Source organism: Aedes albopictus, chromosome 3 (genome assembly GCF_035046485.1).
Source record: "Aedes albopictus strain Foshan chromosome 3, AalbF5, whole genome shotgun sequence".
NCBI classification, from domain to species: domain Eukaryota; kingdom Metazoa; phylum Arthropoda; class Insecta; order Diptera; family Culicidae; genus Aedes; species Aedes albopictus.
The window spans coordinates 62,525,656-62,550,449 of NC_085138.1; the positions used below are offsets into that span (position 1 = coordinate 62,525,656).

Below are 24,794 nucleotides of genomic sequence, written 5' to 3' on the forward strand. Positions count from 1 at the left end.
TTCTCTCTCTCTCTCTCTCTCTCTCTCTCTCTCTCCTCTCTCTCTCTCCCTCTCTCTCTCTCTCTCTCTCTCTCTCTCTCTCTCTCTCTCTCTCTCTCTCTCTCTCTCTCTCTCTCTCTCTCTCTCTCTCTCTCTCTCTCTCTCTCTCTCTCTCTCTCTCTCTCTCTCTCTCTCTCTCTCTCTCTCTCTCTCTCATCTCTCTCTCTCTCTCTCTCTCTCTCTCTCTCTCTCTCTCTCTCTCTCTCTCTCTCTCTCTCTCTCTCTCTCTCTCTCTCTCTCTCTCTCTCTCTCTCTCTCTCTCTCTCTCTCTCTCTCTCTCTCTCTCTCTCTCTCTCTCTCTCTCTCTCTCTCTCTCTCTCTCTCTCTCTCTCTCTCTCTCTCTCTCTCTCTCTCTATCTCTATCTCGAGATGTAGAGAGTCAACTGTAAATTTTATCAGTTAACTTTTTGTGTTCGTTGGTATGCATCATTAGCCTCTTCAATAAGCTCAGTTCCAAAACTATGGCCCACATAGACGATGCGATAACCATAAGGGTAATCAGCAAGATTATGCTGAGCATAACACGCTCAATTCGCGTTCGGGCCAGAAACTTTTCACATGGAAATTTCCATGACTTCCTTGGGCATTAAGTATCTTCGTGCCTATAAATTGGATTTATCTCAATTGGGGGTCACGCCAAGAGAAGGAAGAATTGCTATAACTTATTTATGCATTCTCGTATTTTCAGCCTTATCAATTTTCAGCCTTTTGTAATTTCAGCCTTATGTTACAGTTTCTCCATTTCAGCCTTTCGTATTCAGTCTTTGTGCATTCAGCCTTTTGAGATTAAGTTTTATGTTACCATCCCGTCATAGCCAATTCCTAATAATCACAATAATAAAATTTTTAAAGGGCTGCCAGAGAAAACGTACTAAAATTCCTGGCGGAATACCAAAAAACATCAGAGAAATTCCTGAAGGCATTTCTGAAGATTTTTTCTTTAGGAATCTGCCGAAGAAAGCTGTGAAAAATGGTCAGAATGCTTATAGAAATTTCCAAAGAAGTTTCGGAATAAATAACGGGATGAATTTCTACGAGAATATCTGGATAAATTCTTTAAATATTTTTGCAGTGGACTGAAGGAAATTTTGTTAAAAATGTTGAATTAAAACGGAATACCTTCGAAGAAATATTTAACGGTTTTTCCGAAGGAGTTAATGAAAAAGTAGTTGGATCAATTCTTTATGAGCCCAAGTAACACAGAAAACATCTTGGGAAATTAAACCTTCAAAAAATGTATTATAAATGAATTATAAGTGTCTTAGAATACATCTTGAGTTATTTTTAGGTTCTAATTAAGTTGATCGATAACAAACAGCAAAAACTTGCATTCATTAAACATCGTCTTTACCTAGGTCTTTACTATGTATGACATACGTTGATTACACAAAGATACAACAAATATCGAGCTCCAAATACTCCAGTAGGCTAAAACAGCGGCTAACATTTTCGTCATAAATACATAACCTTACATATATCGCGATTTCCATGTCTAATCGTAGTAGGCCAAAGAACTCATTGGAATGAGACGTGTAAGTTCACCTTTTTCTCTCGGATGTTATACTTTCAACACCCTGCAGATATAATCTCTATTGACGAGTCCGAAACAGATGTTTAAGCCTTATCTGTCGGTACAGCATCAACTTATCCGAAGAACCTGAACGATCGAATTACGCGCTTTAGCACAATTCATGGTTTAAATGTTTTATCACTAATATTGAAAGGTAAACTCTGAAACTGTATCACCGCTTACGTACCTTACTTATTTTAAACCATTTCAGTGGACAAGACATTCGAACTCTAGCACTTCTTCAATCCAAGCAATTGCTCGGCATGAAGAATATATGAAGCAGTCAGATGGTTGACAATAAAATCATTCTCCGGAAAACATGTTAATTCCACCATGACCGCGTCCGTCTCTCACTTTATTTCTACCTTCCGAATCGTCCGCGGATTATTCCAAACACTGAATACAGGCTACTGGTTGATTAATTGACGGTCGCGCTCCAAAATTTCACAGAAACTATTGCAAAATCCGACGCGGACGAGTAACAAAAATAATCTCATAATGCAAAACCAATGTTTTGACATTTTGACAGATTTGGTTCTACTAAGACATAGTTGTGAGTTATATTCCAGTTATTTTGGTGTGGATTTTATGTTTGCTAAACACAAATAAATAAGTATGTTGAAAATATGCTATTTCAACGTATTTTTGAAGGATATTAAAAGTTGACCGTAATTCATTATTGAGTTGTTTTAAAGATGTAATTTCTAAGTAGTTCTGACTTACTTAGCGTAACATGTAAAGAAATATTTATGTTCCTTAGAAAAAATCATTTAGATTACAGTACCGATTGGGAAGCTGATTATTATTTACCTATAATTGTGATTTCCATACAAACAAGGATTAGTTTAAAACAATACCAATTTCACTCGAAGAAAAATCAGGAACGTGACTTGGGCTTATTTATAAATTTGTTCAAAGTTCAAGTAGTTCTTGGATTTTTTGAACGGCACTGTAAGATTGACTGAGAATCTGCCATGTTGTGTCATCGTGTGGTTTCAAAATAAAATCCAAAATGAGGCATTATTTGGATTATTTTCGGTACATTATTTTTTATCTCAACGCATTACGATGGCGCTTGAAATGTGGAGAAGTATAATCGGTAGTTTCACCACAAATCTTAAACCGTAGGAAAAACACGACTACCATTACTCAGAAAGTCCCATTTATTTATTTTTTATCTGAGTAGGTACTCTGCATAATTTGACTTCATTATTCGCAATTTATTTTTCTGGTTGAAAAGCTCAATGTTATTATGTATTTACACAAATTTTATTTTGTTTTTTTATTGTTGATAGTTTTTACGCTTCACGTATTTGGGTGCCATATTTGAATGTTATAAAAATGCTTTTTGTAAAATATATAACTCCCGTATAACTTAATTTCAACCCTTGCATAGGTTGTAATATGGTATGTAATATATATGTTTTCTGACAGTCGTATCACCTCAAAATAGCCTAATTATAACTAATGGATGCGGTTATTTTATCCTAGTAATCTGGAAGTTACTCTGTTTGGCAAATAGCACAATTACAACTAATGATTACTCGAAGGCAAGTTGGCACGTACCATGCCCAAAATTATTAGCACTATAAGTGAATTACAAAACATGTTATATAACTTATAAGATGTTCTATAAGCCGCCAGTTTTTGCGCTGTTTTGAGTTTATAGGTGTCGAATATTCAGTCTAAATTACTAGAAAAATACTACCAACTAAGTATGAAACATGAATTTTAAACACTTATATAACAACATGTGTTACTTGGGAGATTACTGAAAAGGTTCTTCATGTATTTACCGGAGAAATTTCAAGAGCAGTTACCAATAGAGTTCCTGAATGAATTGTTGTAAGATTCTCAAAATAATTGTAGGGGAATTTAAAAAAAAAAACTGCACCTGGAAGGATTTCTTGATAAAATTTTGAAGAAAAATACCAGAGGAATTCTTTTAGAAATTACCGGAGGAAATAAACGAAAACATTAATTATTCTTATGGCCAGGGAAGCATTATATTCCAGTATTTTTAAATTATTTAAATTTCTTAAAAATCGCAAAGGCAATTCCATGTGGATAGTTTTTTTTTGGAATATCCTCGAAATACTCCTTCAGGAGTCATTTCTTAAGAAACTCAGCGACATTTTTTTTTCTTATTAGGTATTCGGAATTAGGTATTCCATGCCATTCTACGAATTTCTTTAGGTATTGATCCCACAATTTCTTCCAGAGCACACCCGAGAATTCCTATAAGAACTTCTCCAGTGAATTTTTAGGAAACTCCTTTGGAAATTTTCTTGGGAATTTCTCAGCAAATAAATTATCTTGAGGATTTTCTATGAAAGTTACAGAACCGAATTTAAAACGTACCGTAACATGGGAAACATGTTTGTCCCATATGTTTACAAGGTTTTTTTTAAGTTGGGATAGGTTTCACCAAACAGAAAAAAAACACAATTTTTGAATACACTCGTTAAAAAACAATAAAATTGAGTTCTTTAGAATGCAAACGCTTCAAATTTGACTATGTTTCCACATGAAGCAGAAATATGTTGTCTAGCCAGAGATCTTCATTTATTTGTTTGTTTATGTTACTAGCTTTATTGACTGTTTGACACATGAAATCTTTCTTGAAAATTTCTTTAGGAATCAATTCGGTAATTCTTATCGAAACTTCAAGGAAATTCCAGAAGACTAATGGAAATTCTAGAAAAAAGATTTTAAAAATTGTTTCGACAAGTTCGACAGTTATTTTGAAGAACAGACAATCCCTTTTGTAATTCTATTGTCAGATCCTTCAACATTTCCGACAGGAAACTCCTCAATGTTCAAAGCATTTGTCTATAAAATTTCGAAAAATGGCTAAAGGAATTTATAAAGAGATTGCCAATGAAATTTACGAATTATATGTTATGCGTGAGAATTATCCAAACGAATGACCCAAGGGGAGTTCCCAAGAAATTTTCGAAAATAAATCAAAAATATTACCGAATGATTTCTTAAAAATTACAGATATAGCTGAGGGAATTCTCAAAAAAAAAAAAGAAGTCACAACGGAATCGCCAATGTAGTTTACAAGGCAATTTTTGAATCAAATTTCAATCAAAGTTCAAGTTGATGAACAAGTTTTAATGCAATTGCCGAAGGAATAATAAAAAAAAAATACCGAAGCAAAAAAAAATATATATAAAAATATACTACACTGTCTTCAACCAGAGGCTGCACAGACTGAACGATCACTAACATAAGGCAACGGACAACATGCGGAACACCCAGAGGTCCAGCGGAGAATTTTCCGTGTGACGAAAAGATTTCCCCGACTGAAGCGGGAATCGAACCCACACTCCGAGGCTTTCGAAACGCCTAGATGGCTGATGCCGCTAACCGCACTGCCACGAAGTCCACAAAGGAATATTCCAAGGGAATTTCGAAGAAATGGGCAAAAAAGTTTTCAAATATATTTCAAAATATGAAGAATTGACAAACGAATTTCGCATTAATTGCTGAAGAAACTCACAAAGCAATTCCCCAAGAAACTCACAAAGAAATTACATAAGGAATATCTAGAGAAATTTCAAAGATATTGCCGAAGAAATTGCATCACTGAAGGAAATCCCGTAGGAATTTAAAAATATATTGCATATCAAATGAAATTGAAAGGAATTTCCTAATCAATCAAAAATTATTAAATCAATTGTCAGATAAATTCTCTTAGAAATTTTCCTTAAAATATGCAATTACTGAAGGAAGTCTTAAAAGAAACGCCAAAGGAATTCCCAAAAAAAAAAATAAACTAATTTTTGCACATGGCGGTGAAACTTATCTTTTGTAAATTATCAATTCTCTTTGATTGCGATTTCATTTAGTAATTACGACTGGAAATTTTAAGACTAAAAATAAATGTCGAAGTTTTTGAAAGGTGGTCGAAAGAATTCCCAAGAATATGATGATGAAATTTTGAAAGAAATTTTCAAAACTGTTACATGATAAATTTCCAAACGAATGTCCCAAGGGATTTGTAGAGGAATTTCTCAAGAAATTTTGGAAAAAGAATATTGGGAATTACAAGAGACTTTCTAAAAAGATTGTCCATATAAATTAACAAAGATATTGTTGAAGAAATTCTCAAATAAATTTTCGAAAAAACTTGTAAAGCAGTTAATGGTGTAGTTTCAAAAGTAAATATTGATTAAAATGCGTAGAATTACTCCAATTAGTCTCCAGTTAGCCTAGTGGTTAAGGCTTTTGATCGCCAATCCGGAGACGGCGGGTTCGATTCCCGTTCCGGTCGGGAAAATTTCCTCGCCTCCCTGGGTATAGAGTATCATTGTAATTGCCACACAATGTACAAATTCATGCAATGGCAGGCAAAGAAATCCCTTCAATTAATAACTGTGGAAGTGCTCTAAGAACACTAAGTATAAGAGAGGCAGGCCAAGTTCCATTGCGAACGTTGAGCCATAAAGAAGAATAACAGATTGCCTGTAGACGTTTTTAAAGAAGTTCCCAAAAGAATTGCAGAACAAATTTCAATGAAATTGCAGAGGGAATTTTCAAAACCGAAAAGAATAACCAAAGAAATTGTCGGAAAGATTTTGAAATAAAATTTTCAAGGAACTCCTAAAATACTACAATGACCCAGACAGGCTCGCTGAACGAACACTGCGCTTAGCCTTACATCTTAGGAAGGTTGAGGATCCAAATTCAATTTTTTGAATATTTTTGGATAAAAATAAAACATAATTGTATATCACAACCTCTGCTATTGTACGAAGCCTATTTCTGAGGGAAAAAAAATTAAGCTTGGTAGAGAAATTACTAAGCTAACTCAGTTTGTAATGTGCAACCTACATATAATTCTCCTTCTGAATTGAACATCCATAGTTCGCCACACAAGCTTTAGTTTTGAACCGTTGAGCTGTGCTCCAATATCTTTCAATCACAGTCGACGGCAAAGACTGTCAGCTGAAAGCTGTGTACTTGTTGTCAGTTAAGCCTGGGAGCTGTTGTCCTTCTGACTTCAGCTGTTGTCTCCTGACTGCATATGGGAAATTAACGCGGACGGCAATCTGTGGGAATAGAGTCAAGGAACAGTGAGCTCAGCCACTTGCGATAAAATAGTATTGAACAAAACAATATGCAAAGATTTTACAAGACTGTCAATGACGTACGGAGTAAAACTGCGCCGTCTCCCGTCAGGTACAACGGCCGAAGAGGTAAGTTGCTGACAAATAAAACTACAAAGCAAAAGAAACATCTTGTTAAATCTCATCGCGCAGCTATCTGTCGTGTCGTTTTTTTTCTTCTTCTTCTTGACGTAACGTCCCAGCAGGGACAAAGCATGCTTCCTAGCTTAGTGTTCTATGAGCATTTCCACAGTTATTACCTGAGAGCTTTTTCAGCCAACGACCATTTTGCATGAGTATATCGTGTGGCAGGCGCGAAGATACTCTATGGCCAAAGATGTCAATTCCATTACGAAAAGTTCCTGGTTCGGCCGGGAATTGAATCCATCACCCTCAGCATGGTCATGCAGAATAACCGTGCGCTTACGGCATCAGCTATATGGCCCCCGCCCCCTCTCGATGCTGATTCTGTCAGAGATATCAACTAATTTCTATCTTGCCAAAATGAGAGGACCCGGAGGGCAAAAATACGAGAGACATAGGGCAAACTAAGTCGTGTTTTCCGACTTCGATAAGGTGCTATCCGGTTCTAGAATTTGAAAACCCATGCTGCGGCAGTGCTGGGTGGTGGCAGTAGCGGAATCTCACTCGATTAGGATCGTCGTCGTCGTCGTTTTCTTCCGTTGGTCGGACGGAGCAAACAGCAGCAATCTGATGAACAGACATCAGTTGTCGAGAACTATGTTTACAGGAGAAGATTCCAGCCAGCAGCACGTGTATGGCTGCTCTTTCTAGCTTGACTCTGTGGCGGTGGTGTCGAGGAAGAAGCCCGTCGTCGGAGGAAGGATTGTTAAATGGGTTTTCCCAGTCGTGTTATTCGTTTTGGAAGTTGAATCGTTTAACAAGTCGTTCCGGAGAAAGCAAAATGAGGTGGTTCATGAAATGGAGTGATTATGTTGAGAAAGAGTTTGGTTCTTGACTTTCGTCGAATGACTATATTGGTACAAACGGGTTTGTGGTTGTTGTGATTGGTGAGGATTGGAGTTTATTTGCTTTTAAGACAAATCGTAGATAAGTTGCAGTGTTAGATGACTATCACAATAGAATAAGGTTTACTAACGCATGTTGGATCACGACCGAAAAAAAAGAGGGTTAACGTGATGTTACCTAACCATGATAAATAATCTAAATGTCATAACTCATAGTTTTAGAATGAAGCAAACCATTGATAAAGGATACTTTTCCTAATTAAATTGAAGTCATCTTCAACTTTGCGTTTGCAAAATGGTCATAGGCAGAGGAAGCTCTCAGTTAATAGCTGCGGAAGTTCTTATAGAACACTAAATTGAAAAGCATGCTTTGTCCCAGTGGGGGCGTTACGCCAGGAACAAGAAGAAGAAGAATTATTTCTGGTTCTCCTGAAACAATGGTTGTTGAATTTACATTCCTTCTCTTCTCCAATGACCTGAAGGACGTGACCGGCATCCTTATTGACTTAAATAAAAATCTTTGTTATTCATGTTTTCAGTGACGTTCGGCTTCACCAACTATAGAACGGTCTGTTCGGAGAACAACCCCGATGGTAACATTCCAGAACGTCCATGGTATGTAACACGATGTAACTCTCCTGGCGGAAAAAGTGCCGTTCGCATCACTAAATCACACAGCCATCCGAGCAACCAAGTGTAATAATGTACTCTTTCGCACACACCACTTATAGCCAGCAGCGTTAGAACAGCCCTTTTACTACTATTGTCGTCGTCACTACACGCTGCCTGGCACTGCAACAAAGGCTCTCTCTTCTCTATCTACAGTTCTACACCAAACCCTCAGCGGGGTGAGGTCTGCGGTTGGTGCCATAAATATTCACATTCATAATAATAAATTTGTTGCATTTAATATCGGGCAGTCCGGGTCGGGCGCCGCCACGCGTTGATTCCGGGACCAACCAGCGAATCAACGCAGACGATGACGACGAGGAGGACGATGGTGTGGCGATGCGATGAATTCCATTCCATGAGAGATGGGGTTGGTTCACATACATATAGTAGTTCGACCCCGTTCCTCGCTTTCAGTGGTTCTCGTCGCGTCGAGTGGTAAAGTGTGGAAGTATTCTCCTACGTTTTCCATAGTCAGTGCAAGTGGATTCCTACACCAGGGATTTCCAAATATTTTCATACTGCGTCCTTCGTCACATTGAATTCATAACCAAAGAGACGCAAACATCGTATGCCACCATGTGATAAAAATAGGCATTTTTATCCATAGTTTTCCTGGTAAACAAACTTCGTTTATACGCTTTGTTTGGAGAAGATTTAAAATTCCTAACGGGAAATGAATATTTCCATCCAAAATTTCCAAGAAAAGAGACAATCGCGTAATGGCGGACTTCTTGAAATTTTGCGATCTTCTTTTCTAGTACCTTACTGAGTTTTTCTTAGAACATACTTTTCAAGTGAGACATCGGGCTATGGATCGTCAATCCGGAGACGGCGGGTTCGATTCCCGTCCCGGTCGGGAAAATTTCCTCGACTCCCTGGGCAGAGTGTATCATTGTGCTTGCCTCACAGTATACTAATTCATGCAATGGCTGGCAAAGAAAGCCCTCCAATTAATAACTGTGGAAGTGCTCAAAGAACACTAAGTTGGAGAGAGGCAGGCCAAGCCCCAGTGGGAACGTAGAGCCATACAGAAAAAAAGAAGAAGAATCGAGTCTGCAGTCTGCAATAAACAAGCGTGTCGTCTCAAGGGGTTACATATGATGAGGTGCGTGAAAATAAGGAAAAGTTTGAACTTTTGTAAAAGTAAGTAACTAAGTTTTTTTTTACAAATTTTCGTTTTATGCCATACATAGTACAATATTTAATGTGTAAAATTAGCTTGTGAATATAAAAAAAATGTATAATTACCAAAGTTATAACATTTTAAGTAAAACGTGTTTTCTTTAAAGAGGTTTGCCGTGATTATGATTACAGTCCAATGGCTCAACTACCAGCACAAATCCAAAAGAAAATCGTTACTAGAGGAGCTTGTGGTGTCCTCGAACGACCATAATATAAAACATGTTATAAGTTTTCAAACAGGGAGGATTCTTTTCCAAGAAAATCACTTTTTTAATGCAAAAATGTACACATACGTACACATTAAAAAAAAAAAATACATCGTATAACCTGTAAAAAAAAGGCTCCGTGCGATATGACGGTATATGATATGATATATTTTTCCATCAACTTATAAATCTATAGCTTGCTCTATAGCTTGAAATATAATAGAAATGTATATGATAAACTTTTACGTTGGGTGTAACTCTCAGAAATTTTTGCCGTGTATATGAGCAAAAAACCTGAAATATTCAAAAAAAAAAAGATGCAACGGCTTGAAGAACATTTTTATTTTTTTTAAATGTTATGTAAAAATAGTAGAACTTTCGTTAAAAAACCCAGATTTATCCACCTAGTGGTGATAGTGCCTTTCTCGTCAAATATGTACTCATGATCTTTCCGTCGACGCAATCAACCTTGCCTTAGAGTCAGTGATCAGCCCCAAATCTCTGTGCTTTGGCAATGGACGAGAAGGGGGAAATGCTCATAACAGCGATCTGGGAGTGTACCACCTACGAATTTCTGAATCATGAGAATACTTTATTTAGAAAATCAAGAATTTTATCAAGGTCATCATCGAATTGGGGCACTTATTCCGACGTTATATTCAACGTATGGGCAGAGCTGAAAGTATCAGTCCTTTCAGTTGACTGCATGACCACCTTCACTGGAGGCTGATTCATACCAAGATGACAATTACTAGCCAGGATTAAACTTTTTCCACAGAACACTTTGACAAAGTTTTATCTGCACATTTTATGCTATATTTTATTATCATTGGTTGCAAAATTCATGTAGAATTTGTAATGTAGTAATTTGAATTGCCAATGCTATATCACATTCAAATATCAACCACATTACAGAGCTCGCCCTCCAGCCGCATCAAAATTTTGCGTAGTAATTTTAGACGCAAATAAAGTTTTAAAAGAATGTTCCGGGCTGATGCGCTTAAATTTTAATTTTTCCATACAACGTTGATCCATCCTACTGTAAATTTACGTCTCAGGAATCTAAAATGGTGTGATTTGATGAGATCGCTTTAGTTTTTTTTAGGTTTTTGGTTCTCTTACACATATCTATCGCTTGCATTCATTTAGTTCACTTTCATAATTTCGCGAAAGCACCCAACGCTGCTTCTGCAACACCACCGGTAGCCTCTTATGTAATCTGAGTATATTTTGTATTGCTTACGAGACCTCCGGAAATGATTCCGTAACACTACCGGTATATTCAAATGTGATCTGAGTTTATGAAAACTGTTAATCAGGTTTCCCGGAACTAAAAACACTACCGGTAGTAACTTCTGTGGACTGTGCCTATTTTCTTATCATTCATGCATCAGGTTACTGACAAAAAAGCGATTTGATGTACCGCAAGCATGGGTTTGATTCACTTTTATGTATGTCCACTTCCAGTGGGACGCCCTTAACCGGTTCCGGAAAACTTACATGGCTCATTTTTATATTTGACCAATTCCGGCGGGACACCAGGAACCGGTTCCGGGATGCTACCGGTTCAGATATGATCTGAGACTATTTTCCTGCTTATCGTTCCTCAGGTTATAGAAAAAGCAGCGATTTGATGTGTCGCATGCATGGGTTTGGTTCACTTTTATATTTGGCCACTTCCGGCGGGATACCCGGAACCAGTTCCGGAACACTAATAGTAATAGTAATATCGGATGATATTTACTATCCAAAAGTGAGGTGACCTTTTTGTACACATACACACATACACACGCACACACATACATACACACACACACATACATACACACAGACATCATCTCAACTCGTCAAGCTGAGTCGATTGGTATATAAGACTTGGCCCTCCGGGGGTTCTATCAAAATTTAATTTTTGGAGTGAACATATAGCCTTTTTTCGGTACACCTTGGTGTACGAGAAAGGCAAAAAGTGCATTTTTCATCAGAAATGCAGTACTGGTCATATTTTATACAAAATGGTCATATTGGGAGACCTGTACCTAAAGTTCTGCGCCAATCATCCTGAAATTTTAACTGAAACTCTGAAGTAATTTAAAATATTATTGACGAATAACTTTCAAAATTATAATTAAACATTTTGAAATTTTGAAGAATTGTTTCGTGGGGGCTTTTTAGCTCTGACAAAAAAAAACTTTTTTTCTCGAGACTGGCAAGCCACCACGAAACAGTTACATTTTGATAAGACTAGCAATTTACCTAAAATATTTCTAAAACAATAAATTTCAGAAACTAAGTTTACTTTACAAAGTTATGTATACAGCTAGAGTAAACAAATTTGCGGTAGCGCTTAAGTTGATATGGGTATTATGTCAATGTATCGCCCTCGTTGTGGATCATCTTTGCTAAAATAGTAAACGATTTTCATTTATGTAGCCCTTCGATAGAGATTTTCAACGAAACATGAAAATTAGGGAGAATTGGGGCAAAATAGGCCACATCTCATGATCTGTCTTAGTAGAAATCAATTCTATTCCGTTTATAAAAATAGTATTTCCATCACGATTTCTTTGATTGGCATGGAAACATTGAAAGCAGCTTAAGAGTCTATGAAAAAACTAGTTTTACATAACTGATAAGTAGTATGAGGCAAAATGGGGCATTCAAGTAATCTAGACAACAAAGAAATGTTCAACTTCAATCGAGAATAGCCTGTGCTATGATATTTAACATTTTTCTGGAATATATATAGGCGGCAGAGGTTTATATTCACTTCTTTGTTATGTTTTGAATTAAAATAGTGCAAAAAAGGGAAAATGGGGCAAAATGGGAAATTTTCCGTGGTCTAGGTCTTTTATCCTTTTCTAAACCAGCGGCTTCTAAAAGTTGCGATTTTGGGTCCACTGTGCACTGATATACAACAAGTTGATGGACTTACAATAAAAATTTGTGAATATTTGATGCCTTTTTCGAAAAGTTACAGCTAGTTGAACATTTTTTAAAAAAGTGAAAAATTTACCTGTCCCAATTATTTTGACTATCCCACATGCATATATGGAGTTCGGACATCTTCCCCATATCAAACATACCCATATTGCATGGTTTCAGAGACTGACACTTCATAAACAGCTGCCTTCTTATATTGTGGGTCATCGGCGTGAATTTTAGGCCGACATCGTTGATTTTCTGGCCTTCAGTGTTAATATCTGCACAAAATTCGAAAAGGTTACAAAAATCAGCTCAGTTTGATGTGTCGTTTGGGGATTTTCTTTTATTACCGAACGGGTTTGGGCCGAAGGGTCTCGGATTTTCATGAAAATTTTTCCTCAGGTAGGGTTCATTGATATTTGAATAAAAAATTGGGAAAAATTCAGGGCCGCCTATTTTCCCGGAAAACTCAGGTGGAAATTTTTGGTAGTGTCATATACTTACTTTGAAAAATCATAACTTAAGAACGAAGTATCGTAGGAATATTTTTTTTCTTTTAGGAAAATGAAAGATAATTTTCTCAGGAATCCAAAAAATATAGGAGCTGGAAAAAGTTTTTCACAGTTGAGAAAATTCGTAAAGAAAAGCCGCAAAAACAATGCTCAAACTCGTGGAAAATTTAAAAAAATATGAGAAGGTTGAGCTTTGATAGCCGAAATTTTTGGAATTCACTTTTTTTTAGTTATGGCAAATTCTGTGAAAAATGTCCAAATATACCATATAAGCCTTTTCATAACTCAAAGACGAAGCATCGTAGAAACAAAGTTTTTTTTTATGAAAATGAAAGCAAAATGTCTCAGGAATAAAAAAAAAAAAATATGACCTGGAAAAAAATTTCCTCAAAATTTTCCACCGTTGAGATAATTTATAAAGAAAAGTAGGAAATACTATGCCCGAACTCGTGGAAAATTATCAAAAAAATATTTTCGAGAAAGTAATTTTATAAGTTTTTATCGCTGAAAGTTTTGGAATGCGCTTTTTTCGTTCCTGAGTTATGGCCAATGTTGTGAAACATGACCATGTAATATAGGCTCATATGGTCATTTTCCAAAAAAATGGCAATTCACTCAGGAACGAAAAAAGTGCATTCTAAAAAATCCAGCAATTACCTAAAGCTAATGAGAAATAACCTGCTCAGAAATATTTTATTAAAAAAATTCCAAGAGGTTGGGCATAGTTTTTCCGGCTTTTCTTAATGAATTTTCTCAACGGTGGATTTTTTTGGAAAACTTTATCCAGTTCAAACTTATGAGGGGAACAAAGCCCAAAATGCCAAGATAGGGTAAAATGGCCCAACTAATAAAAGCATTCCTGAATGGGACTTGATCATTACTATAGGTGAATGGTGTCAAGATATGTTTGCATCGAACATTCTGCTAGAAGCTATGCCACTAAACCCATGAAAAATCTTTTGATTTCCCAATGAAAATAGGCAACTTCCGGTTTTTCGTGCTTGCAATTAAGGTTTTCTGGTGATTTTATTACCAGCCAAGTGTTTCCAACGAGATTGAGGCACACATGGAGACGCATGGTTGTTGATGCCTACGCTTTCTATGTTAGGGGTCATTCAAATATTACGATCATCGTTTTGCGGGGAGGGGGTAACACTCCATTTATTGAGTATATGAAAAAAAGCGGGACAGAGGGGGAAAAGGAGTCGAAAATGCCTGAAAACTGATGGACGTAATTTTTGAATGTTTTCATGAATTGGCATCTTACCCCATGGCAGATGGTCGTTTTGCACCACTTCCGTTTTACGAATCAGTTTTTAAAACTGCTAGAAATCGATGAAAATGCAATAGTTTAGTGAATAGTTTTGCAGAAGTATCGAGCAAATATTGTCTAGTTGCTGTTACCACTTCGAAAGCCTAACAAATGTGACTAATTATCATTGAAAACGATGAAAGTTTGAAAAATGGCATTTTACCCCACTTGACCCGACTTATTTTTAATAACACGCAAAAGCTGCGCTCCGCTAAACGAAAGATATCATACTGAGTTTTTCATTCATTCTAAAAAAATAGGATTGGTTCACAACAACTCAAGATGTAATCAGTTTGCAAACCCCTGCCCCGCACGGTTGATGTTGTGCCAACAGCGAAACAGCAACCATGCATGCACTGCAAATGCACCTCCGATCTCTGCGGAACCGTACTCTTAACGCCACGGTGCGGTGCGACGGCAGTCCAATGAGCGAGGCGCGGCAAAACGAAAAATGTACTTCCCACACGTATGGATTGTAAGAGAGTGCACTTGCACATCGTCCTACCACCCACCGGGCAGCTCCCACAGACCCGCCCAGCCATCATCCATCGTGCGCTGCTCTTCAAACCACTCTTATTCATTGTGAATACATGGCATATGTTGGAAAAACGATAGTCCTGCTAGAGACTCCTCTTCGGTGCTCCTGACTACTGGAAGGTCTGGGGTGGTGCCGGTGAACGGTGGCAGAGAGCGCGCGCCAGAGTACATAACTGGGGTAAATGTGCAGCAGTGCACTGACTGGTTGTGTGTGTCCTGAAGGAGTTCTGGAGTGCACGCGGTGGAGGCGCAGGGTAGATTGTGTGAACGTTCTTTTTTTTGCGCGCTCTCTAGTCGGACTCGACCGTGTCTGGGGAAGCTCAACGTTCAACTCTATCGTTACTCGGCGAGGTCGGGGGGATGCCGGAGTAAAATGTTCTTTATTAGGGTAATATTGGGGGAAGTCGTTCCACTGAATGGAACATTTCACACCAATTCCTCTTACAAGTTACGATCGTCGACGGCGACGCTGTATTTTGCGGTAAGTCGGAAGGGCGCGGAAAACTAGAGGGCGGGTTATAGTGCCACTTTTTAGTGGCTTTGAACGAGCTTTGGTTGTTGGTTGTTGGCAACACCCGTCTGACTGCTGCTGCTCCACATGGGAGGAATGACGACGATGATGACTACCATTGCTCCCACCATCCCACCCAGTCAGTGGAAAGCATGACTTCAATGATGGGCACCACACACGATGATGATGCATGTCAGGATATATGTTGGGGGCGCGCACATGGTATGCAATCGAAAGCCCCATGCTCTCGTCGGGATGGTACTTACATTTTTCATCCTTCTACGAAACGATCCGTGGTTCCACGTCACTGCACACGTCTCGTCGCGGCATGTGTTTCCCATGCTTGATGAAGGTGGATGGCACTCTGTTGCACTGACTTTCGCTACGGCGGCGGTATGACGGCAGAGACGGATAATTCTATAGACTAGAAGTTGCACGTGTGCCTTTAGAATATATTTGAATTTGGAACTCTACAGCTGTTCATGTGTCTCTTATTGGCTCTTCGCACCCTATTTGTACATCTTATAATCACTATTTTTATTATTAGGAATATTGTGGTATGTTTGATACCAGTTATAGGTTGACGTAGATGTCATGATGTCTTTAAGGCGGAATGGCACTAGATATAAGAACACAAATGGACTGCAAAATTGTGAGTGGACAAGGAGCGTACAACACAGTTCTGGTCTTCACAAGCTACCTCATGCTTCTACGGGTCAATCGATGACACAAACCGCCACCTAAGAATTACATGCTTAGATAGTAGTGCAGCCTAAGCACTGTTGTCCTTGTGACTTCAGCTAGATTGAAAAGGTAGGACCCGAGCGTCTGTTCACCAAGGAAGTACAGCTCAAACGGCATCTGTCCTGTCCAGTGACTGAACATGAAACGCTGTATGGCGTCAGCTATGCCTAAGGTGGCAGCTGGCAACGCGATGTAGGTAGCGCAACCCTGGTAAGGTAACCTGTCGAAGCCTTCCACCACCATGAAACATGAAGATAGAAAAGGAAAATGCCAACGATACTCGCGGAAATCGACTTGGTAAGAAAATAAGGACTATGATTGGAAACTTGATTCCAGGAACGTCAGTACCTAAAATGAACCTGGACGCGTGAGCCTTTTCCCGAGAAGGTATCAGTAACTGGCGCCCAACTGCAGGATACCAAATTCAGGTATCATACCGATACAAGGTATTGTTTGGTTACCCTGGTGTTCAAAATAACTTATTTAGGTATTGTGTCACTGAAGACAAATGCCTCATGACATTTATGAAGGAATACTCTCAAAGATTTTGTTAAAATTTCATCCAGAAATTTTTCTGAAGAATTTCTCCATGAATTCTACTTGAAACTTTTAGGACATTCTTTTTTGGAAAACCTCCACGGGTTTCCCATGGACTGGTTCTAGCTGTTCCTCCAAATATTCCTTAACCCTCTAATACCCAAATTTTTGATTTTGATCTAAATATCATTTTTCGTCATCTAAAATCGATTTAAATATGTTTTGGAAGATGATTCTTTTCAATTCCCGATTTCGTGAATTTCTGTTTTTGATTTTTCTAATTTTTATTTTTTAACATCCCCACACTTTTATATTTTTCCTGGAAGCCAATTTGGGGAACGGATTTTTTGAGATGAAAACATTTTGAGATTTTATGATGATTGTTAAAATATTATTATTTAAAAATATTTTCACAGAAAATTTTATTTTCCGTTTAATTTTAAGGAAAATAATTTTAGAGTGTATTCGATTCCCTTAAACTATTAAACAAAGATAGAATGATTTGGGAAAAATTTAAAATATGTTAATTGTAGCGATTCAATACAAAATAAACAATGTCTTCTAAAAGGTGACTAAAACATCAATTTTTCAATGATTTTTAAAAATGTAAATACGCTTTAAAATACACCAAAAACCATTTTAAGATATACAGAACAGTCCTTGATATCAGCCAAAAATATTAAAAAAATGATTTTCCACGATACAAAAATTACAAAAATGCTCAAACTATACCCCGTCTAAAGGCGGGATTGGGTATTAGAGGGTTAAAACAATATCGCAGACATTCTTTTAAAGTTTTTGCAGGATCACATCTAGAAATTCCAGCAGTAATTCCTCCAGAGTTTTCTTCAAAAATTATTTTAGAGGTTCTTGCAGTCATTCCTTATGAATGCCTTCAGATTGTTTTTCTAGAGTTCGTTCAAACTGTTTCGGGAAATTTTCAAGAAATTATACAAGGGATATCGCCAGAGGGTTCTTCAGTTCTTTCTAGTATTGCTTTAGAGATTCCATAAAAATCCTTTAACCCTCTAATACCCAACCCCGCCTTTAGACGGGGTATAGTTTGAGCATTTTTGTAATTTTTGTTTCGTGGGAAATAATTTTTTTTATATTTTTGGCTGATATTTAGGACTGTTTTGTACTTCTCAAAATGGTTTTTGTTGTATTTAAAAGCGTATTTACGTTTTTAAAAAATCATTGAAAAATTGATGTTTTTGTCACCTTTTAGAAGTCATTGTTTATTTTGTATTGAATCGCTAAAATTAACATATTTTAAATTTTTCCCAAATCATTCTACCCTAGTTTAATAGTTTAAGGGAATCGAATACACTCTAAAATGGTTTTCCTTAAAATTACAAGGAAAATAAAATTTTGTATGAAAAAAATTTAAAATAAAAATATTTCCACAATAATCATAAAATCTCAAAATGTTTTCATCTCAAAAAATCCGTTCCACAAATTGGCTTCCAGGAAAAATATAAAAGTGTGGGGATGTTCAAAAATAAAAATTATAAAAATCAAAAACTGAAATTCACGAAATCGAGAATTAAAAAGAATCATCTTCCAAAACTTGTTTAAATCGATTTTAGATGACGAAAAATGATATTTAGATCAAAATCAAAAATTTGGGTATTAGAGGGTTAAATAGTTTACCCAGTGATTCCTTGAAGAATTTCTCTAAGACAATGTATTTTTGTCAGGAAGCTTTTTACTCATATCTTGAGAAATTCTTCGGAACATAAATCTATGAATAAAAATAGATTATTTTTGCAGAAACTCTCGGAAGAATACCAGGGAAACTTCTTGGGAAACGCTTTTTGAAACTCCAAGAAAAAAAAACGTTGAGAAATTTTCTGAATATATCCTTCAATAGAGTACTTGAAGGAATTTCTAAAAAAAAACTGTTATGGGAATTTCTAACACCTCTTGGGACATTTCCAATGAAACTGCTATAGAGATTCCTTGGAGGACTTCTGGAGCAATGTTTGACTCCGTTGAAAAAATCTCAGGAGCATCGTTGGAGAAAATGCTGGAGGAATTTCTGGGGAAATAAACGGAGGAATACTATTGGAACTTCTGAATTATACGAATGTCTGCAAGAAACTGTGGAAGAATTGCTGCTAGAATCACTGAAAGTAATTATGCAAGAACTCCTAGAGCAATTCTTACTGGGTTTTCTGGATAAAATCCAGGAGTAAAAATCCTGGCATTATTCCTGCGAACATATTCAACATTGAAGAAATTCTCGAGGAAAACTCTGGAGGATTTCGTGAAAAAATGGCTGCACAAATTCCTGGAATCACAGGAATATATTCTGGAGGAAATAAAACGCTGCTGAACGAATTCCTGAAATAATCTTTTTAACGATTTCTAAATGCAAAGATGCTGATAATCTCAATTATAAAAAAAACTTCTAAAGAAGTTCTGATTCTTTCGAAAGGATTCTTTGAAGGGACCCTAGAATTTCTGAAGTAATCCCAGGCGAAGTTTTAGAGGGAAGCCATGGAAAATTTAATGCAATTTTGGAAGGAATAGAAGATTTTCTTAAGGAGAAATTTCTGAAGGAATACTTTTGAAGAATTTCGAAGAGCAACATTATAGAACTTTTCATGGATCTCAGAATGATTACCTTATGAAATCCCTTTCAGGACTTTCTTAAAGAACCATTAAAATGAAACCTTTGCGAAATTTATGACGGATTTTGGAACCCGTGAATAAGTTTTGAAAAGAATCTCAGGATCGTTTTCTGAAAGAATTTATAGAGCATTTTCTGAGCAAATTCATGGAACTCTTGAGGAATTTCTGTAGCAATCCATGGATGTTTGTTTAAAAGAATCCTTGTAAAAATTGCTGAACGAACAATTTCGGAAGGAATCCTGCAGAGATTTATCAAAGAGTTTTTCTGTACCCGAGCAGAAAGGAATAAGAACATCATAAGGTGCTGTATTATTTGGGCACGATAACTGAATAATGGAAGCAATTATTTTTAATTTATTAACATAACATTCTGTGTTATAAACTTTTAGTAATTTCTATATTTTCAAATACTTCCAGCTTTAATTTATAAACCGTTCTACTTTAATTGTTTTTGGAACACGGTTTTGAAATCAACACGTAATTGTGTTTGAAAAAGCTTTGTCGTCGATAGCAATTTGTGACTTTTGTTTTGTTTTATTAGCACTGAAACTGAAGATTTTTTAGAGTGCTCAACAGTTTTGCAGATTTTTTTTTGGATATTGGAAATATTTCACAGATTAATATATTTTTTTCTGAAAACTCCGTTTTTTTGCTCCAAATTTTCCCTGGATTTAATAGTTATGTCGAAAATTTCTCTGATGACTCCTACAAGAATTTCACCTGAAATTTCTGCAAGGTTTCTCTAAGGATTCCGCCAAAAATTACATCTATGTTTATCATGCGACTTTTGTGAGATTCTTTTCAGGAATTGGTAATTCCAGAAATTCGTCGACAGATTTCGTCATAAACTTTTCCATAAATAACTCCGAACAATCTTTCAGAAATTTTTCCGATAGTTCTTCTCCGGAATCTTTCACGGATTTTCAAAGACTGCTCTTGAAACTTTTCCAGAATTCTTAATTGAATCCCTTCAAGGATTTCTTCAGAATTTACTGTGATTATGTCCCGAAGTTCATCTTAAGATTTCTGTAAAAAAATCTTTGAAAATTTCACCAGGAGTTTATCCGAAGGATTCTTCAAGATTATTTCAAAAGATTGCTTCAAAACTTTCAATAATTGCTCAGAAGAATTACTTTTGAAATTTCTAAGGAAATAGCGCCAGGAATTTTTTTTGAAGACTTTTCCAAGATTATGCGAAGGATTCCTCCAGAACTTCCAAGTGTTTTTCCAAATAATATAACAAACCAAAGGAACAGATCATAATAGTGGAATTGTTGCTTTAATTTCAAAAATTGTTACTGTTGTGGTATTGTTGATAAGTTATTCAATAGTACAACAATAACAAAACTTGTTCTTCTACAAAACATGTCACTGAAATGTTATTTAATCAATGTAGCTTGATTATAGCAAAGTGAGATTGTCCAACAAAATTTGTTATGGAAAAGCTTTGCCTTGATAATTTAATAATAACAACACAAGATATAAAAACAGGTTATGTAATTTCGTGATTTTTCATTTGCTATTCTCCTCTGCTCGGGTATCTGGATGAATCTGAATCTAACTTCAGATGAAATCATGAATGAATCAATGGATTTTCTAAAGAAATTCCCGTGGAAGAATTCTTGAAGGAACTCTCACAGGTATCTCAGAAAGATTGCTGGCAAAATTACTAAAGATTTCATAGGAGGCTTTCTAAAGGAATCACTAAAGAATTTTCTAAGAAAATCAATGGTGTAATTTTTGAAGAAATCCGTGAATGGCTTTCGAAATTAATCCTTCGATAGTATTTTTAGAGGAATCTCTTGAAGAATTTCAGAAATGAGTTCATGAAGGATTTCTGATAAAATTCGAGAAGGAATATCTTAAGCAGTCCTGCAAGGTTTTCTAGAATCAACTTTTGAGAAAAATATGCAGAAAAATCTAATGAAATTTCCAAAGAAAATTTGTAAATGGTTTATTGGAACATTTTTGAAAGAGTACAAGTAAAGGAATTGCCGAATGAATACTTACGGAAGTATTCGAAGTACCTGGAGGAATTTAAAAAAAAAAAATAATTTTTCAAACGGCGGTTGCAAAGATTGAACGATTACTTAAATCACAAAAGACATATTTAGAAAAAATGAAAAAACCTCAGGACAGGACAAATTTCTGAAAGAATCCCCGGAAAATTTATATTATTCGGAGGAATTTCTGGTGGAGCCTTTGGGAGTATGTATCAAACATTAGATTTTTTGCAACATGTACAGTTAATTATAGCCTAATTTTCCGGAATCTCCAGTGGTAAACAAACATTTTCCACAGACACCTACTTTTAAAACTAATAGCTCAAGAACAAAGCATCGTATACACAATTTTCTCAGGCAATTGAAACAAAATGGAAATGGGTTTTCACAAAATTTTCCACTGTTGAAGGAAATCGGTTGGAAAATCGGAAAAACTATTTAGGAAGTCCGGAAAAATTCTCAAAACAAATATTTCTGGAAGAAAATTACATAATTCTGTGAAATTTTCAAGATGTGTTTTACCCTTCTTACACCCATAAGAAGGGTATAAATACCGCTTGGAAAACCGACTTTCGATCCGAGGCCCGCAGGGCCGAGTCACATATACCAATCAACTCAGCTCGACGAATTGAGCAAATGTCTGTATGTGCGTGTGTGTGTATGTGTGTGTGTGTGTGTGTGTGTATGTATGTTACAAAAAAATGTCACTCACGGTTCTCAGCCGTCTGTTGACCGATTTGAGTTCTCTTGGAAGCAAATGAAAGCTACTACATCCTAGTAGAACGCTATTGAATTTTATTTTGATTGGACGTTCGGTTACCGAGATATCTTTCAAAGAGTGCTAGGGAGTAGTACAACTTAATTATTTTAGATATTTTTGACAAAGTGTATCACCATAAATTTCTCAGCCGTCTATCAACCGAATCGGGTTCTTAAGGCTCGAAACGAAAGCTACTGCACCCTAGAAGAACGCTTTTGAATTTCATTCCGATTGGACATTTTGTAACCGAGATATCTTTCGGGGAGTACTTTGGAGTAATACAACTTAACTTTTTAAGAGGTCTTTGACAAAATGCTTCATAATAAATGAATCAGCCGTGTGTCAATCGATTTGAGTTCTCTCAGCATCAAATAAAAGCTACAGCATCCAAGTAGTATGCTATTAAATTTCATGCCGTTTGGACATTTTGTTTCTGAGATATCTTTCCACGAGTACTAAGGAGTAATGAAATTTACGCTTTTGAGAGATTTTTGATAAAATGTATCATAATACATTTCTCAGCCGTTTGTCAACAGATTTTTTATGATCATATTTGGTTACACAAGTTAGTTATACATGAAAATGCAATTGCATCAAATACATAAAAGCTACTATCTCTTTGTAATATTTGAGCTTAATAAACAGTAGCAAAAATATCATTGAATGTATGTAGGAAAAGCCTTTTTACCCTTCTTACACCCATAAGAAGGGTATAAATATCGCTCGAAAAACCGACTTTCGATCCGAGGCCCGGAGGGCCGAGTTTCATATACCAATGAACTCAGCTCGACGAACTGAGCAAATGTCTGTATGTGTGTGTGTATGTGTGTATGTGTGTGTGTGTGTGTGTGTGTGTGTGTATGTGCGTTACAAAAAAAAGTCACGCACGTTTCTCAGCCGTCTGTCAACCGATTTGAGTTCTCTTGGAAGCAAATGAAAGCTACTACATCCTAGTAGAACGCTATTGAATTTTTTTTCGATTGGACGTTTGGTTACCGAGATATCTCTCGAAGAGTACTTATGAGTCATACATCTAAACTTTCTAAGATTTTTGACCAAGTGTATCATACTAAATATCTCAGCCGTATGTCAATCGATTTGGGTTCTCTTGGCACCAAATGAAAGCTGCAGCATCCTAGTAGATCGCCCAGAAATTTTATTTTGATTGGACATTTGGTTACAGAGATATCTTTCGAAGAGTACTTAGGATTTATACAACTAAACCTTTTGAGATTTTTGACCAAATGTATCATAATAAATATTCTGGCCGTCTGTCAACCGATTTCGGTTATCCTGGCACCAAATAAAAGCTACAACATTCTAGTAGAACCCTATACAATTTTATTAGGATTGGACATTTGGTTACCGAGATATCTTTCAAAGAGTACTTGGGAGTAAGGTTAACTTTTTGAGAGATTTTTGACCAAGGGTACCATAATAAATATCTCAGCTGTCTGTCAACCGATTTGGGTTCTCTAAGCACCAAATAAAAGCTACAATATCCTTGTATAAGGCCCTGAAATTTTATTTCGATTCGACATTTGATTACTGAGATATCTTACGAAGAGTATTTCAATAAATTCTTTTTTTATTAATCTATTCACTTACTTCTTATCTTGCATTAGTTTTTGACCAGTCTATGGGAAATTATTTTTCAAAAAATAATGCTGACAAAGTGTATTGTTGTTTTCAATAAAATTATAAATAACAAATTACAAATACACAGGAATTTTATGAAAACTAACAAAACGTTAAATGAAAGCTTTGAATTTATATATTGTGGGAAAAATGCAAGAACCAGACAGCGAAGATAACTAGCTAATGCCAAAACTGATTAACTTTGTAGATATATCATTTTTGTCCTTTTTGCCCCATAACCATGAATACCAAGTACTTCGGAGCTAATTTAATCGACTGATTAAGAGATATCAGACAAAGTATATCTCGCTGATTTTCTTATCCATTTGTTAATCGATTCAAGATCTTTTGGCAGTTAACAAAAGATACAATATTCCAGAATATGTAAGCTATTTTTTTAAAAATTTCACACAAGATTCTAGAAGGTGTCTGGCATTTCTGGTAGTTTAGTCCATGGTCCATGATGCTATTTTGAAAACCAATTTACTAGATGCCAAATCCACAATATTTTCTAGAACTTTTGGTCCATCACACAAAATAAATATGTTAAATACAAATAATACAACAATAGTTTTAATAAGTGTAAGAAGGGTTCTGTTCACCATAGGTGGATTAAATCGGGTTTTTTAAGTTTAAATTTCCATAAAATTGGTCATCACTCAGGAACGTTATGACCATTTTTGTGGAATTTAAATTTTGAATTTTTTTTAGATTTTTTTCAGACTTCCTCATTAGTTTTTCACACTATTCTAACCGATTTACCCCAACTGTGGAAAACATTTTTCATTTTGTATTTTTTAAAATGCAGATAAAATTTGCTTACAATTTCACAAAAAATGTCTACGATGCTTCGTTCTTGAGTTATGATTTATCAAATTAGGTGGTGTCTGTAGAAAATTTTTGTTT

The 24,794-nt window shown here is 36.1% G+C and overlaps 1 protein-coding gene and 1 long non-coding RNA gene across 2 annotated transcripts in view; one reads left to right on the plus strand and one right to left on the minus strand.

Annotated features, from left to right (window-relative positions):
- Positions 1-24,794, minus strand: part of LOC109413762 (protein fem-1 homolog CG6966) — a 275,206-nt gene that overhangs the window by 91,385 nt on the left and 159,027 nt on the right. The gene's annotated exons all lie outside the window — the stretch shown is intronic.
- Positions 398-23,882, plus strand: LOC134289426 (uncharacterized). The gene is made up of 2 exons (XR_009998514.1): positions 398-1,763; positions 1,821-23,882. It is a non-coding gene; the product is annotated as an uncharacterized LOC134289426 (long non-coding RNA).